This window comes from Equus asinus, chromosome 2, assembly GCF_041296235.1.
Source record: "Equus asinus isolate D_3611 breed Donkey chromosome 2, EquAss-T2T_v2, whole genome shotgun sequence".
Lineage (NCBI taxonomy): Eukaryota > Metazoa > Chordata > Mammalia > Perissodactyla > Equidae > Equus > Equus asinus.
In genome coordinates this window covers 127,690,524-127,707,500 of record NC_091791.1, presented here as the reverse complement: position 1 = coordinate 127,707,500, position 16,977 = coordinate 127,690,524, and positions in this window count along the sequence as shown.

Below are 16,977 nucleotides of genomic sequence, written 5' to 3'. Positions count from 1 at the left end.
AATTTTGGCAAACCGAATACAGCAATACATCAAAAAGATTATACACCATGATAAAGTGGGATTTATACCAGGGACACAGGGATGGTTCAACATCCACAAGTCAATGAACGTGATACACTACATTAACAAATGAGAAACAAAAACCACATGATCATCTCAATAGATGCAGAGAAAGCATTTGACAAGATCCAACATCCATTTATAATAAAAACACTCAATAAAATGGGTATAGAAGGGAACTACCTCAACATAATAAAGGCCATATATGACAAACCCACAGCCAACATCATACTCAACGGACGAAAACTGAAAGCCATCCCTCTGAGAACAGGAACAAGACAAGGGTGCTCACTTTGACCACTCTTATTCAACATAGTACTGGAGGTGTTGGCCAGAGCAATTCGGCAGGAAAAAGAAATAAAAGGAATCCAAACAGGCAACGAAGAAGTAAAACTCTCACTTTTTGCAGATGACATGATCTTATATGTAGAAAACCCCAAAGAATCCATAGGAAAACTATTAGAAATAATAAACAGCTACAGCAAAGTTTCAGGGTATAAAATCAACATACACAAATCAGTAGCATTTCTATATGCTAACAATGAACTAACAGAAAAAGAACTCAATCCCATTCACAATCGCAACAAAAAGAATAAAATACCTTGGGGTAAATTTAACCAAGGAAGTGAAAGATCTATACAACGAAAACTACAAGACTTTCCTGAAAGAAATCGATGACGACATAAAGAGGTGGAAAGACATTCCATGCACATGGATTGGAAGAATAAACATAGTTAAAATGTCCATACTCCCTAAAGCAATCTACAGATTCAACACCATCCCAATCAGAATCCCAATGACATTCTTTACAGTGATTGAACAAAGAATCCTAAAATTCATGTGGGGCAACAAAAGACCCAGAATTGCTAAAGCAATCCTGAGAAAGAAGAACAAAGCCAGAAGCATCACAATCCTTGACTTCAAAGCATACTACAAAGCTACAGCAATCAAAACAGCATGGTACTGGTACAAAAACAGGTGCACAGATCAATGGAACAGAATTGAAAGCCCAGAAATGAAACCAAACATCTATGGACAGCTAATCTTCGACAAAGGAGCTGAGGGCCTGCAATGAAGAAAAGAAAGTCTCTTTAACAAATGATGCTGGGAAAACTGGAAAGCCACATGTAAAAGAATGAAAATTGACTGTTCTTTTTCACCATTCACAAAAATAAACTCAAAATGGGTCAAAGACCTAAAGATTAGGCCTGAAACAATAAGTCTTCTAGAAGAGAATATAGACAGTACACTCTTTGACATCAGTTTCAAAAGAATCTTTTCGGACACCATAACTCCTCAGACGAGGGAAACAATAGAAAGAATAAAAAATGGGACTTCGTCAGAATAAAGAGCTTCTTCAAGGCAAGGGAAAACAGGATTGAAACAAAAAAAAACCCACTAGTTGGGAAAAAATATTTACAAGTTATATATCTGACAAAGGGTTAATCTCCATAATGTATAAAGATCTCACACAGCTCAACAACAAAAGATCTAACAACCCGATCAAAAAATGGGCAGGGGACACGAACAGACATTTCTCCAAAGAAGATATATGGATGGCCATTAGACACATGAAAAGATGCTCATCATCGCTAATCATCAGGGAAATGCAAATCAAAACTACACTAAGATATCACCTTACACCTGTTAGAATGGGAAAAATATCCAAAACAAAAAGTGACAAATGTTGGAGAGGTTGTGGAGAAAAAGGAACCCTCATACACTGTTGGTGTGAATGCAAACTGGTGCAGCCACTATGGAAAACAGTATGGAGATTTCTCAAAAAATTAAAAATAGAAATACCTTATGACCCAGCCATCCCACTACTGGGTGTCTATCCTAAGAACCTGAAATCAGCAATTCCAAAAGTCCCATGCACCCCTATGTTCATTGCAACATTAGTTACAATAGCCAAGACGTGGAAGCAACCTAAGTGCCCAGCAACTGATGAGTGGATAAAGAAGCTATGGTATATATATACAATGGAATACTACTCAGCTGTAAAAAAGGACAAAATCGTCCCATTCACAACAACATGGATGGACCTTGAGGATATTATGTTGAGTGAAATAAGCCAGACAGAGAAAGACGAACTCTGTATGACTCCACTCATAGGTGGAAGTTAACATATAGACAAAGAGAACTGATTGGTGGTTACCAGGGGAAGGGGGGGGTGAGGGAAGGGCACAAAGGGTGAAGGGGTGCACCTACAACATGACTAACAATGTACAAGTGAAATTTCACAAGGTTGTAACCTATAATAATCTTAATAAAAAGAAAAAAATAATTATCTTGTTATAATCAAGATTTTTGCACAATTTATGTTCTATTGATGATGACAAATTAGACTATCTTTTTTGAGTCAGTGTAATTCTTAGATAATTTTTAAAATTAGTTTCAATTTGGAGAAAGTTTAAGTAATAAGTATTGTCATCAAAATCTTAGAAACAATATTTACATTTGGGAGCGAACCATGAATTGTCCCTATCCTGTTCAAATATTTTAATGGAGTTGTATTAGATAAATTATCATTATTGCAGAACATATTACAAAATATTTTAATTTTACAATATAAATTTCTACCTCTGACATTGTAAACGTCACCATCTCTTAAAGTAATATGTAGCTTCATGCAGTGACGTGAACAATTAGCATCACATATGTCACATCTACGCTTACGTATATGTAGATTTAAAGGTAAAATAAAATGTTAATATTGCAGAATGTTCCTCAGCCGCCATGTGCAGCTGTCAGTCCCGCACTAATCTGTGAGTGCCCCCCGGACCGTGAACTGGGGCACGAGCAGAAGCGTGGAAGGGGACACGTGGCCCCACTAGGAAACAGTAGTTCATTCTGCGAGAAACTCCTGCACTCACGCCATCTGAGAAAAAGGATTTGATGAGTTAATTAATTGTCTTTTTTCTTACCGAAGTGCTTCTGCCAATCAAATCTTCCTTTTACTCTGAAGTAGTGTCTGTCTCTGATGTTGGCAGAAGCACAACCCAGAGACCTTTGTGACATTCAGACACAGTTGCTTTTCGTGTTGAGGACATGGGGCGTTTCCCTGGGGCCTGAAGCTGCAGGCTGCGCTCGGCCAGCGCTAAGCACCCGATCCCACGTGCTTCTTCATCAATTTATTTGTTGTGTATTTGTGACATGTGGGACCTTCTAAAGCAGGGCTTCACAAACTTTCTGTGGTCAAAGATTGGTTTTTAATTTTCCAATCCAAAGCAAACCAATTCTTTTGTAAAAATCCAACAAAAATAAATCACTAGAAATATGAAACAAAAAAAAATCCATACAAAATACTAGGCTACGTTTTTAAAGATTCAACAGATACAAAATTCCTCTCCATTTCTGTGTGTAACTCCTCCAGAACCACTCACAGAGTGTCTGTGGACCGGTGCCGGCCCACACATCACACCTCTCAGGGTGCTGCCCCAGGTCGTGGGCCTCTGTCTAAGGATGGCACCAGAAGCCACCAGGCTGATTCCTACCCCACAGTCTTTTTCTATCTGTTTGCGTACTTTCCTCTATGTCATGCAGCTCTCATTTCAGGCTGCCAAGTCCTCTGTTCTCTAACTGTCCTGACACAGGTGCAGATGCCCAAGGTCCCACCATCTCTACAAGACTCTGCAGCCCCTGCTTCTCCCTGAGTCACCCCACGCTGATGTATGATGAGGGGCCTTGAGTGTCATCCCTAGAGAGGAGGCTTCTGAGCCAAGGGTCACGCCCAGAGTGTGAGGTTGCCTTTGACACAGCCAGGACCTCTCCTGGGCCTGATGGTCAGCTCCTGAGACTGTCGGGAGAGGAAGATCAGGTTCAGGAAGTCTCCTTTGCCCCTTGAACTCAGGGAATGTGGTTACTTTCTGGCAGGGCCACTTGCAGAGGACAGATGCCATTTCTGGAGCTGAGGCTAAACTGCTCACCTGTCCTTACTCTTAGGGGCTGATGCTGGAACCTGGGGCTGAATTGTTTCAGTGATTGCTTCTGCTGGAGGAGTCAGGACCCTGTATCCAGGACAAATGGTTGTGCATGCCATCAGAAGCAGATGTTTGAATTGGAGGTGTTTATGAAGATCAGACCAGAAAGCCCGTAGTCAGCTCCCAGACAAGGAGCTGGTGAAAGAAGGCCATGTAAGCTGGTCAGAGCTGATGTCTCCCTGTGGGTTATTAGGTTAATTTCACAGTCTATAGTGATCCAGATTTGCATCAATAATTTTTAACCTGTAATTTTCCTATAATAGACTTCAAGACCCTGTAAGTCTGGTATTCAAATATGAATCGCTCCCATCCTGATTGCCTGTGGGGAACAGATCGTGTGTGCTAGACTGCTGGTGAATATCAGCTACTTTAATATGTAAAAGAAAATTATTGAGTTATTTTTATGTTTTAGTTGTCTGGTACTTGGCCCTGGGGTGACTTAGGGCAGCGGGAATATTGGCTTGGTGTGTGAGAATTTGATAAAGGAGATGGTTGGAAGCGTAGGCTCTGGATTGGTTGGTTTGTATATCAAAGGTTCACTCACAAGAGAGGCATTAGGAATTAGCTAACCTTGGAAGGGGCAGTCTTTCCAGGATCAAGGTCTCAAATGCGAGAGCATTAAGAATACAGAAAATAAGAAGATAGAATCAATACAGTAGCTGGGTTCTGAAATGGATAATCCCAAGAGTGAGCATTCCAAGGAAGCAGGAGGTACCAGGACAGTTAAAAGCTATGCCCAGAACTGGCACAACGTCAGTTCTGCTGTAAGCTATTGGTTGAAGCGGACACTGGACAATTCAGATACAAGGGGGAAATAAACTCCACCTCCTGATAGGAGTGTGGCAGGGTCACATCACAAGCACATGTGGGATGGGTGATATTATCGTGGCCATCTTTGGAAACTACAATCTGTCTGGTGCATATTTAATCAATGTAAATATCTGAATAAATATTCGACAACATCCAGCTTGGTGGATTCTGCAGGCCAAATGCTCCCAAACAAAAATATCTCAATGTATGAATGCCCTGTATCTCCACCAATCTGAATAGCAGGAAGTCCAGTCCTTCCAAGGGAGTCTCTCCTCAGTATTTCCAAAGTTTCCAGTAATGTGGAAGTCATCCTACAAACTACTCCTGGTCCTTGGTCATTGCTGCGCACTTCGGGTGTATCAGAAATTCAGCTATTTCCCCACTGGCCAGGACTCCAAACCACTGCTCCCCCAGTCCCAGCATGCCTTGCCACGCCCCCTCTTACCTCCCCAACCTGGTGACTCTGAGTCACAGGCTTAGATTCCAGCACCATTAAGGTGAGCCCCTCCTAGGGGTTCTGAAACGAGATGTCTGTCTGGGGCAGCCCGCAGTCCTTTAGCTATGTTATTCTATCCTCCTCCATTGAGTGAGAATGATAATTATTTTTCCCCAGGGCAATGTGTGGGGGTAAACAGATTCTAAAGATTCAGCTCAACTCTCCTGCCAGCAGCTCTCAGGCCCACCCCTGTGGAAACAGCCATATTGTGGGGAGTGTGTTACCTGACTCGGATCAGTATGGCAACCTCAGCTTTCCCACATGGAAATGGGTGGGCGAGGCTTGACTAAGAGAGGAAGGATGTGGTTGTCTCCTTTGCCCAAGGCGTGTAGGAACCCAGCAACCACCCAATCGGAATGTCCTGTGACTTTAGATTTTATAGTCTACAGAAACTGCCCTCAGGTGATTGGAGCATGGACATCTTTTTCTGTAATGATCAATTATCCCACTTTCTTGCTTCAGTCTGGGCCTCTGTTTCTTGTGGTCTGGCGAGGTCTTTGCACAGGTGGGGCCTGAGGCCACTTCTAGACAGAATTGCTCCTGCTGGGGTCTTCAGAAGGACCTCAGGGCAGCCTCATGTCTGCCTGGACAGGAATGGCCAGGTGGCTTGGGGAAGGTCCTGTGGCCAGAGTGGCCTTTAAAGCTGTCCACTCATCCTCAGCCAGGCCTCTAACTGTGCTCCTCCTGGAACTCTGGTCCTCATTCACAAGGGAAAAAGTGTGACGTGGAAAAATATTTATTTACAACTTCCCACTGCCTTCTAAAGAAGGTGGAGCTCAAAGACTGCTTGTTGTGGGGGGGTCATGGAAGGGAGACTGCAAAATTGGAAGCAATGCAGGGAAGAGTTAAACTACTCTGCACAAAGAGAGGGAAATATATGGGCGCGGTGGTGGGAGTGGAGACTGAAGCTTGTGGAGAGGGATCAAGAGGGAGGGAGGAGAAACTTTGTAGGGAGAGTGGAGATGTCTAATTGGAATGTCGGTTGAGTTTGCTGTGTGCTGTGCGATGTGACCCTGCACTTTGTCTCCCCTGTTGAAACTTCAGAACAAAATTGGTTTCTTACTCTGATGCATTGTGTGGTGAATTTTATTTGGAGAAAGAAACAGGAATGCTGAGTCTTGCTTTAAGGTTGGTGAGGGGTGGATCAGAGGCTCCCACTGGAAGAGCACCAGGCCGAGACTCAGGGCCGCACGGAGCACTGGGTGCCTCTACACTGTATTCTCCAGTCTGACTGTTCCCTTCTTTAAGGAAAAGAACATTTAAGGTAGAGGGCACAACCAGGGCAAAAGGCGAGTTTGGAAGGGGGAGGAAGAGACATGTGTGGGTGGAGAATGCCTGTGAATACAGTCATGCATCGCTTAACGACAGGGATACAGTCTGAGAACTACGTTGTTAGGTGATTTTGTCATTAGGTGCAAATATCATAGAGTGCACTTACCAAACCTGGATGGTATAGCCTACTACACGCCTAGGCTATATGGTACTAATCTCAGCACTGTTATACATGCGGTCCGTTGTTGACAGAAACATTGTTATGCAGTGTATGACAGTATATTTGGAGATGGGTGAGAAACAGAGAGGTAGGAGATCGTGCCAGTAGGTGTTAGGGGTCTGGGTAGGACTTTGCTTACCTTCCACATCAAGGGTTCTCCCAGATATCCTACTCATGAAAATCTTGTTGTTAGTGCCATCTAGTCGATTCTGACTCCCGGAGACCCCTTGTACAGCAGAGCGGAACCCTGCCTGTCTTTTTTGCGGCATCCTCTCACCTTCTAGTGCTATATCAGACAATACTCCACTGCTATTCATAGGGTTTTCATGGCCAATTTTTTTGGAAGTGGATGGCCAGGTCCTTCTTTCTAGTCTGTCTTAGTCTGGAAGCCCCACTGAAACCTGTCCACCATGGGTGACCCTGCTGGTATTTGAAATACCAGTGGCCTAGCTTTCAGCATACAGCAACACACAGTCGCCACAGTATGGCAAACAAGAGATGAGTGGTGTCGTTCCCTGACTGGGAAACAAACTTGGTCTGTGGCAGTGAGAGTGCAGAATCTTAACAACTGGACCACCATGGATAGTAAAAATCTTAGGGTAATCTAAATAAATCTCTGTTCCATGTGGTCCAGGCTCAATTCAGTATCATTCAAAGCAACACAGTCCCATCTTCATTGTGTAAACCCTGTCACCTCTAATCACCCATTAGCTTCCTCCAAATGGAACTCTCAGTTCTACAGCAAAGAAGGCTCCCACCCGTTCTGTGTCCCTCCTGCGGGGGCAACCACCTCTTTAGGACTCGGCCAAAGCGTCGGCCAATCCCAGGCTGCTCAGGGCACTTTGTAAAGCATATTCCAGTGGGAAGTGAAATAGCACTGGAGAGAGTGGTGTCTTGGCTATAGGGAGGCGTTTTGGACTCTTCAGTCCTCTCTGTATGTTCTTGTAAAGGTCCCCAAAGAGCTTCCTGGCAAAGACATTGCACACTTTTTAACTACTTGGCAAGTGGTTTACAAATCCTTCTGAATACCAAGAGATTAGTCTGGGGAAATCCAAAACTTTAGAAAAAATTAATTGAAAGTGCTATTGAATTGAGGAGGTTTTGCCTGAGTAAATATTTTCTCTATGGAATTCTGATCTATTCATGTAGTAATCCTAATTACGATTTTGCTAATTTGGGGGTAGTTTCAGAGAAAGTGCTTTATTCTATCAGGAGCCATCACTAGGTTAAGAGGATTTTGTTTTTTCATTTGTGATGTTTCAAAGGAAATTCATTCTTGCAACAGCTTTAGCGATTCTTTGCTTATATCTGCTGCCTCGCTGCTCAAGGTTGACAAGAAAACACCTCTGGCTTTTGCTAGTTCCCGTGGCTGGTCCCTTATATGCCGGCCACGTTTTCTCTCTACCAGCCCTGCTGGGTGCTCACAGCAGATCAAGCAGAGGTGGATGTGCTGCATTTTCTAGGAGTTTCTGTTTTCTTCATTATCTTCAAAATGGATGGCAAGACTGTCAGAGCAGAGGCCAAGTCCTCTCAGGCCTTGGCGTCTTTGTGTATGCAGTGACTTCTACCTGAAACACTCTCTCCCCTTCCTCTTCACCTGGCTCTCTCCAACTCATTCTTGGGTTCTCAGCTCAGTTATCACTTTCTCTGGGAAGTCTTCTCTGACACTATGTTTACATCCATAACCATGGACCTGTCTTCTGAACTCTAGACCTGTGGACTCATTAGTATGGACATTTCATTGGATGTCTCATAGGCACCTCAAATTCAACACGTCCCAAACTGAATGCATCATTGCCCTTTCCTTCCCCTCTCCATCTCTTCTCTCTCCTCCACTCTAAACCTGCTTCTTCGCCAGTGTTCTGTGTCTCCTGGTAAGGCGCTGTGGGCCATAAAGTCACCAGGACCAAGAGTTATTCCAGAATCTTCCCTTTCCCCTGTCCCCATGTCTACCTCAATTCTACTTCATTCCTGAATCCAATGGATCCTACCTCTTAAGTTTCTCTTAGATGGATTCTTTCCTTTCCTTCTGTTAAAATGGACTTAAAGTTTATGTCCCTTCACAGTTCATATAGTGAAAGCCTAATCCCCAATGTGATGATATTTGGTGATGGGGAATTTGGGAGGTAATTAGGTCATGAGGGTGGAGCCCTCATGAATAGAATTAGTGTCCTCATAATAAGGGACACAAGAAAGCTTGCTTCTCTCTCTGCTGTCCACCATGTGAGGATACAATGAGAAGCTGGCCATCGTCTGTAAACCAGGAAGGTGACCTTTACCAAGAACTCAGTCATGCTGGTACCCTGATCTTTGACTTCTAGACTACAGAACTGTGAGAAACAAACGTTATTTAAGCCAGCCAGTCTATCGTAATTTGTTATAGCGCACTGAACTAAGACTCCTTCCTCTTCCTAGCTTGGGATGCTATCCTTGTTTGCTTGATTACTGCATTCGTCTCCTAGCTGGCCTCCCTGCCTCTGGTCTCATCTTCCACTCTGGCTATCATAGTGATCTTTGATGTGAATCATCTAATTTTATTTCTTGCTTTGGATTCTTCAGTTTCTACAACCCCCATCCCATTAAATATAATCTAAATTCTTGTCCAGCTTTTACCTACTTGTCTAACTTCTTCTTCTGTCGCTTTGGACTGGTCAGGACTCTTTAAATTGCAAGGAACAGAAAATCAAACTCAAACTCACTAAGCAAAAATGAAATTTGTTAGTTCATGTAAGTGAACATCCAGGGATAGATCTGGCTCAGCTTCAGGTGTGGCTGGGTCCAAGGGCTCAAGCAATGTCATCAGAAAGCTGTTTCTATCTCTTAGCTATGCTTTTATCCTTCTCAGTTCCTTTCTCTGGCAGGCTTCTTCTCACATTGTGGCAAGATAGCTGCCACAGCTACAGATTTCTACATCCTCGCAGGAACAAATCCAGCAGGAGGAGCATCCCTGTCACATGAGTACTCTAGCAAAATACAGGATTAGATCTGGTTGGACCTGTTTGGCTTGCCTGGAGTGAGATGCCCTCTTGTCAATCAATCACAGTGGTCAGAGGAAGTTGCTGTTTTGATGGTCCAGGTCTTGAGTCGTATGCCCATCCCTGGAGTAGGGGTAGGAATCAGCTTTTCCCAAAGCACATGAATGACAGTGAATGGGGCAGTTTTCCAGAGGAAAAATGGAGAACTGACTGTAGGAGAAGTCAGAATGGATTGGGTTTTCTTATCTCTCTCCCTTCTAGACTGTGAGCTCCTTGAGGACAGGGACCCTGTCTTTACATTTTGGTAATGCCAGTACCTGGTACAAGGTCTAGCCTACAGTAGATACTACTCATTACCTTGTCCTTTATAAGAATCGTGCACACCAGCGCTTGTGCTCAATCACATTCATACAAAGCCTTGTACATTAGCAGATCCATATATACATATACTCACCCTCACACAAGTATACAGGCACACACATACATTGCAATTAAAATTAAATGCCCCCAAACACACATGACTATATACCTGTACATCTGCCTCCACACAATGACTCACACACATTGTTTGTGCTCCCAAAGTGTAGGGGAATGATCTGGGGTTGAGTGTGAAAGGCCACGCAGTCTCTGATCTTCCTTGGTGTGGAGGTTCCATCTATGAAGGTTCAATCCTGCCAGCGCATCTGAAGGAGGTGGAGCCTGTATGCTGTAGGGAGGTAACTATCTGATAATTTACCTCATTCCATAGGCCAGAGGCCTGAGAAGGTGCAACGAGCTCTTGATAATCAGAACTTTGCTACAACCCTCTCCACTCTCTACTTTATATGTGTTAGACTGGAGAAGAGAGAAGATGAGTAATACCAAGTGTTGGCAGGGATGTGGGAACTGTGGAACTCTCACCACTAGTGAGAGTGTTGAATGGTGCAACCGCCTGACCCCATGCTCGCTGGACCTGCAGACACAGAGAGAAAGTGCGGGCCACATGTTCCTCCCTAGTGACCTTGGGGCATGTGGGTCTAAATCTCTAACAGCTGTGAAGGTCCAGGGTAATGCTGCAGAGATGCTCTTGCTGATGGTGCAGCAGAGAAAAGGGAATGACACTGCACATCTTGGCTGGGGGGAACCTTCCCAAAAGATGTGTTGGGAAAACTAGGACAGATGTGCCACCAGGAACTCTGCACCGAGTGGTGCTTACTGAGCCTCAGTCTGACCTGAGGGAGGGAGATGGTCAACAGGTGACTCTGTGTAACTTAAAGTCCCCTTGAGCTCCGGCTCTGGCTGATCTTCATCCTCTGGAGGACCGCAGCAGGCAGCCCTGTGCTCAACAGGCTACCTGGGCAGTTTGAGTGCAGGCCCAGACGACACTTTGAAAAGCACTGGTGTGGAGAGGGAAGAGGACCCAGGGCAGAGTGTGGAGGAAGAGCCTCATCTGGACATGGCCAGAGAGGGAGGAAGAGACCCCGGGAGCAGGAGTTAGAGGTGCCTGGGGAGGCCAAGATATTACGTACGATAAGAAGTGAGAAAGGGCCATTATGCTTCATAACAAGGACAAAGAAAGAAGACAAGAGACCATGAAAAGATTTTTTCCCTCATGATGTATAATAAAAACTAAACAGTATTTAAGCATGATTGAGGAGATGAAAAACTCTGATATTGTGAACTCAATATCCAAATAAAATACATGTGCCTCTAAGTCTGATGCTTATTCAGGAAAATACCAGCAAGTTTGCCCAAGGACGTAAGGTGCCCTTAAAACCTTCATTTGTTGCTTGTCAGGGCTGTTTGCATCGATTGAAAGCTCGTGCTTGCCTTCCTGATGTTACAGTGAGTAGTAAAGCCACACACGCTGACGCTGACGCAGAAGCAGAAGCAGTAAAAGCTGGATGAAAGGGAGAGTCGCTCTCTTGGAAGAGACATTCCTGACCTCGTTAAGATTTGTGCAAGGTGCAGGACCTTCAGAGGGTGGCTTTCTGTCAGACTTTGGGATTTCGAGGATTGGTAAAAAGGTTTTTTTAAAAAGGAAGTTAATACTAGGTTGAAATTTTTATTTTGTCAACTAAGGACACAAAAAAATATCCCATCATTTCACAAAAGGTAGGAAGGACATCATCTAAGAATAAAGGACAGCCCTTTGAATGGAACATATTTAGCTTGGGTGGAAGCCAGGTGTGACCAAGTCTCTGCTATTGCTCTGTCCACACTGCAGCAGGACTCAGCATTTGGTAACATTCCCCGAAAGTCAAATAGGATTCCACAAATCATTAGCAAGTGATGAGATGGTGAAGCCATGGGACAGAGGGTGACCTTGCAAACCGCAAAAACAGAACTGAAGCCAAACACCCCTTAGTCATCTCTGTTCTACCCATGAGTCTCACTTTGGTGGCCAGTTGCCTCATTTTCATCTCGTTGTTCCCCCCAGGCTGCCCCCTGACTTCCAGAAAGGTTGCAGTAGACATCAAAATGCCATTTTTTTTTGTTTTATGAGAGTGAAATAGTTGAAATCTGTAATTCAGGTGCCTCTGCATTCCAGCCTTCTAGGCTGCTCTTTCCATCAACATCTAGGTAAAGCGACTCCAACTTGCTATGGGAAAATCAGTGCTGTTTCCCAGGGGTGTAGGTGCAGGGAAGGAGGGCAGGAGTGAGGGGATGCACTTCTCTCTCCTCGCTGCCGCCTTTTTCCCTAGGCTCCTGACTCCCTCTCTTGCTGAGGGCCTCTTTCCTAAGGCTACCTCCTGGGATCATTCCAAAGTTCCTTGAGTTTATTATGCAATGCAATTTAGCTTCCTCTTTGTCTAGTCCTTCCCATCCAGAGCAGCCCTGGGGCCTCTCTTTGCATAATTAAAAGATCCATTAAGGTGTTTTCCCAAACAAAAGAGCAGCTCTCTCTCCCTCAGAGGAATTCTATCATCCTCTTAGGACAACGATGTCTCTGACTGCAGTCAGATTTTAAAATACTAATAAACTACTAATACACACACACACACACACACACACACACACACACACACACACACACGAGATGAGAGAGAGATAGAGATTGGAGGGAGAGAGAAAGGTATTAGGGCATTTTCTCTTTATGTTCAATGTACGCATGAAACAAATAATAACCAGGAGCTGCTAGAGTGAATATTCCAGAACTCACTAACTCACCAGGAAGAAACATGTGGCCAGCACCTTCTTTCTGTGTCTGCAGGTGCTACCAAACCAAAGTGGGTTTTCTTCCTGGTGAGCTAAAATCAGACGCCACTACAAGTAGTTGTCACACAAAGTAAAGTATATTTGCAGCAAATAGGAGACCACACAGAATCATTTCCAAAGTCGTGGCTCCCTGAAAAAATGGAAGCAGGTGTCTTTTATTTCAGGTGGGAAATGAATATTTAGAAGGGTTTTTTGGTCATCACATGTAGAAGCGGTTATTAGCTGGTGCAGACACAGTCTGAAAACATGTTCTCACATACATCGCATCTTATGCTAATAATGCCTAGGCTCCTCCTAGGGCAGAGATTTTAGTATTAAAATGAGGCAGAGGGCATTTTCTGGTCACCTTCAGGTCATCTGCCCAGGTGCTGCCTTTGCAGTGGGGCTCAATCTGGTTCAGTTCAGTTGATGCGGATATCTCTTCCTCATATAGCTCTGAAAAACAACCTTGAGGCATGTTAAGCACCTGGAAACTTCCTTTTTGCTGCTTAGGAAATTAAGGAATGCACCCTTGACACAAGCAGAGAGCAAGCTTGGAGTCAGGTGAGCAGAATGTGCAGTCCTTCCATCCCACGATTAGAGATGTGTCACCTTCAGGACAGGAAGTGCTCCTAGTCTGCTGCTCCCAACCCCTATGTCCATCTTCTTGCAGAAGTATCCTCAAGGCCATGGGCAAGATGCCTTTCTCCTTGCAGTTTGCATGGCCCTGCCATTGTAACTGTGGGCCCTCCAGGACCAGTTCAACTGACTCCATGTTATCAACAGAGTAGTTAAGAAATTGTCTTTCAGAAAATTTGCAAAGTCACGTAGCCAGAGCATGTGCAAAAGAAGAAATCTTGACCTGAAATGACCTTGGAACCAAAGATCCTCCTCCACACAGAAACAAAGGACTTGGACACGACTGAAACTTAAAAGTTGGACTCTTATCAGAAGTAAGGGATCTATTGTTCGGGAAGATCTGGTATTAAAACTCCTTCCCCACCTTACCATAAATGTTTAGAAACTCATCATAAATGTCTAGAACCTTGTCATAAATATTTAGAACCTGACCATAAATGCTTGAAGCCCACCAATCAAAACCTGTCCTGCCAGTGTTCCCACATGCCAGCCTGTTCTCCCTAACCTCTTAAGTTTTGCCCCAAATCCTGAATCATGGAGACAGATCTGAGGGCACACGCCCCCTGTCTCCCTGTAGATCAATCTCACAGAATAAAGCTAATTTCTTTTCCCAAAAGCTGATGCCATAAATAATTATCTTGTTTATGTGCATCCGGCGGGAGAACCCCATTTTTGTGTGGTAACACCATCACCTCCCTCCAGGACACCCCTGATTCCTGCTTTCTCTTTTGGAACACTTTCCTACATCCCCTTTGGGACTGACCCAAAGGCAGATTAGTGCCTTGACACGGGTTGTAGTGCAGGGTCTGCCCAGGGTGTCTTCCCTCTCCTCACAAGTGGGGGACTCTCCACATTCCTTGTAGAGCTGGTCTCAGAGTTTGACTAAGTTGTTGGTGGTGCCTCATTCTAACACCCAGGTGCTGACAACCTGACACCCTACATTACAGCAAGAGGCATCAGATATGGTTCCAAAACATAAAGGAGTCAGACAGATTTTGGAGTTTTTTGAGGCATTTATTCAAGTTTGGGAGCAATACAGTGACCAGCAGCCTTTGTACATCTCCTCAGACCACCAGGTTCTAAGATGCTCCTGCAGGGGAGGAAAAACTTCCTTCTACTGTCTTAGGTTCTGTGGCTGGCCTGAGAATTAAACTGACATAAGACAGATGAACAGGAGAAAAGTGTACAAATTTATTCATTTATAAATTTATTTAATGTTTTTATGTGCATACAGGAGTCTTCAGAAGGAAAATGAAGACTTGAAGAAGCCATTAGGCCCAAGAGCTTAGGTACATTTTTACACAAATAACAATAAATTGTGGGGAGGAAACAAGACAAAGGGGCTTTGGCTAGGGATAGTGAATTGTGAGACAGTGACTAGGAAATACATGGGGGAAACTAATGGAAGATGAGGGTTATTTTAGTAGGTCTCTTTGCACAGATCCATTTCGACGTGGATTTCCAGGCTCTCATCGTAAGAATGTTTTCCTCTTCCTGGTGTAGGAAGGGTGCCTTTCTTGGGGGAAATTTTATGGCCTGCTTTCAGGTGGAAAGCAGGAAGGCACAGAGCCCTTCCTGCATCTGCTGTTTCTCAAGTGCCTTCAGCTCAAAATAGTATGAAAAGTGGCATAATTTGGAGTGGCGTGTCCTGAACTCCTATACTCCCTTCACTGCCCCAAGGGGGGATCACAGCCCTGAGCTGATCCCCACAGTCCTGCCTCCTGGGGACATGCCAACTGTGAGACCTTCTTCTCCCTTTGCGCTGGCTGCAACACAGAGCTCCTCTTCTCTCCCAAGAGGCCTCTTCAGGCTGCTTGAGCCTGAGAAGGAAACAGTGGGGGATGTTGTTAGCATCGTCTTTGAGAAGAGTGTGGATATTTATGTGATATCCAGCCAGAGGCCAACCCTGAACTCTAACTTCCCTGTAACCATGGAAGCCAAAGGTAACAGGTTAAAGCCTTTCAGGACAGGGCACTCAGGGCCGCACTGAAGGGGAAATGAGGTTGAGGTGTGAGCAGAGTCCCTAAGGAGGCCAGTTACCAAGGCTGCAGGGTCTTTAGTCCTCAGGACCTGTCTCAGAGCACTAGGGTGGGGCTGGGAAGACTGAACAAGGGTCCCGAAGGTGCAGCTGGAGGCTGGGGAGGGACCTCTTGGGGGAACACTGGTCTCTAGCATGGGTCAGTAATCTCTCCCTTCTTCTACACCAATGGTCTTCATTTGTCTGGAAAAGAACCAAGTGGGGCAAGAGGTGTCGGAGTGGGGAGCACTGAGTCTAGATCCTCCACCTGTGCTCACTTTACTAGGAGAGAGGTGGTAGTCAGGTCTCAGACCTCCACAGAGCACAAGGATCTGCCCATGGGAAGGCAATGTTCTCCTTTCCTGAGCTGTTTCAGGTGGGGTTGGTGGTGAGCAGTGCCAAGTCAGGCCCTGGCTTCTGACATTGTTAAGGTGTTATCATTACTTTTACAGGCTGAACATGTGTCCGTTGTTATGGGGCTCTTTACTTGATCTGAACCAATGTCTATCTCTAGAATTCAGGCAAGGATAGATATTTCTGGCAACCAGTGGGACAGCATCCCCTTTCGTGTGGACTGTGGTCCTTTGGGATGAGACCTTACCCTAGAGAAGAGGTGGCCAGGCCAACAGGTTTGCTGAGTGGAGGCATCAAGGGGCAAAGTAGTTTTAGGTCCCTCCTTGCCTGTGTCTCCATCACCAACCCTCACGGGCTCAGTCTGGATGCTAAGGCATGGGAGAGGGGATGGCTGGGAAGGTCAGGACTGCTAAAGTCCTTTCCCTAAAGTTCCATAAGGTCATGGGGCCGAAGCAGCCCTGCTCTGGACCCCTCTGACAGAGAACGGCATGGGAGGAGAGAGGTTTTGTCCCCCTCTGCATGGCCGGGGGGCAGCTTTGCATGTGGGGGACAGTCTCTGGCTCCACAGTGTTGCCTGGGGGACCGATTAGTACCCAGCAGAAGTGTCAGTGTCAGGCAGACACAGTCCCTAGCAGAAAAGGAATAAATCCACGGCTGTCGTATAGCAACTGACCAGCTTCATCCATGAGCACATGTGGGTCACCTCCTGGGACTCCTAGAAACACTTGGGGAGATTTAGCAGGTGGTGGGGTCCTGCATGTACCAGGGAACTCATGTGCCTACTGTTTTCTTCCTTTCTAGAACTTGTCAGCAGCCTTGGACTTGTGCGAGAAGGGAAAGAAACCAGGTTTTCTGTTTAAGGAAACAAAACCTCATGTTTGTCCGCAGACAGATCCTTCTAAGCAGTTGCTCTCTAAAGGGCCGGGCCTCCGGGTGCTCGCCCCACGTGTGCCCAGGCTGGGAGGCTGCCTGGA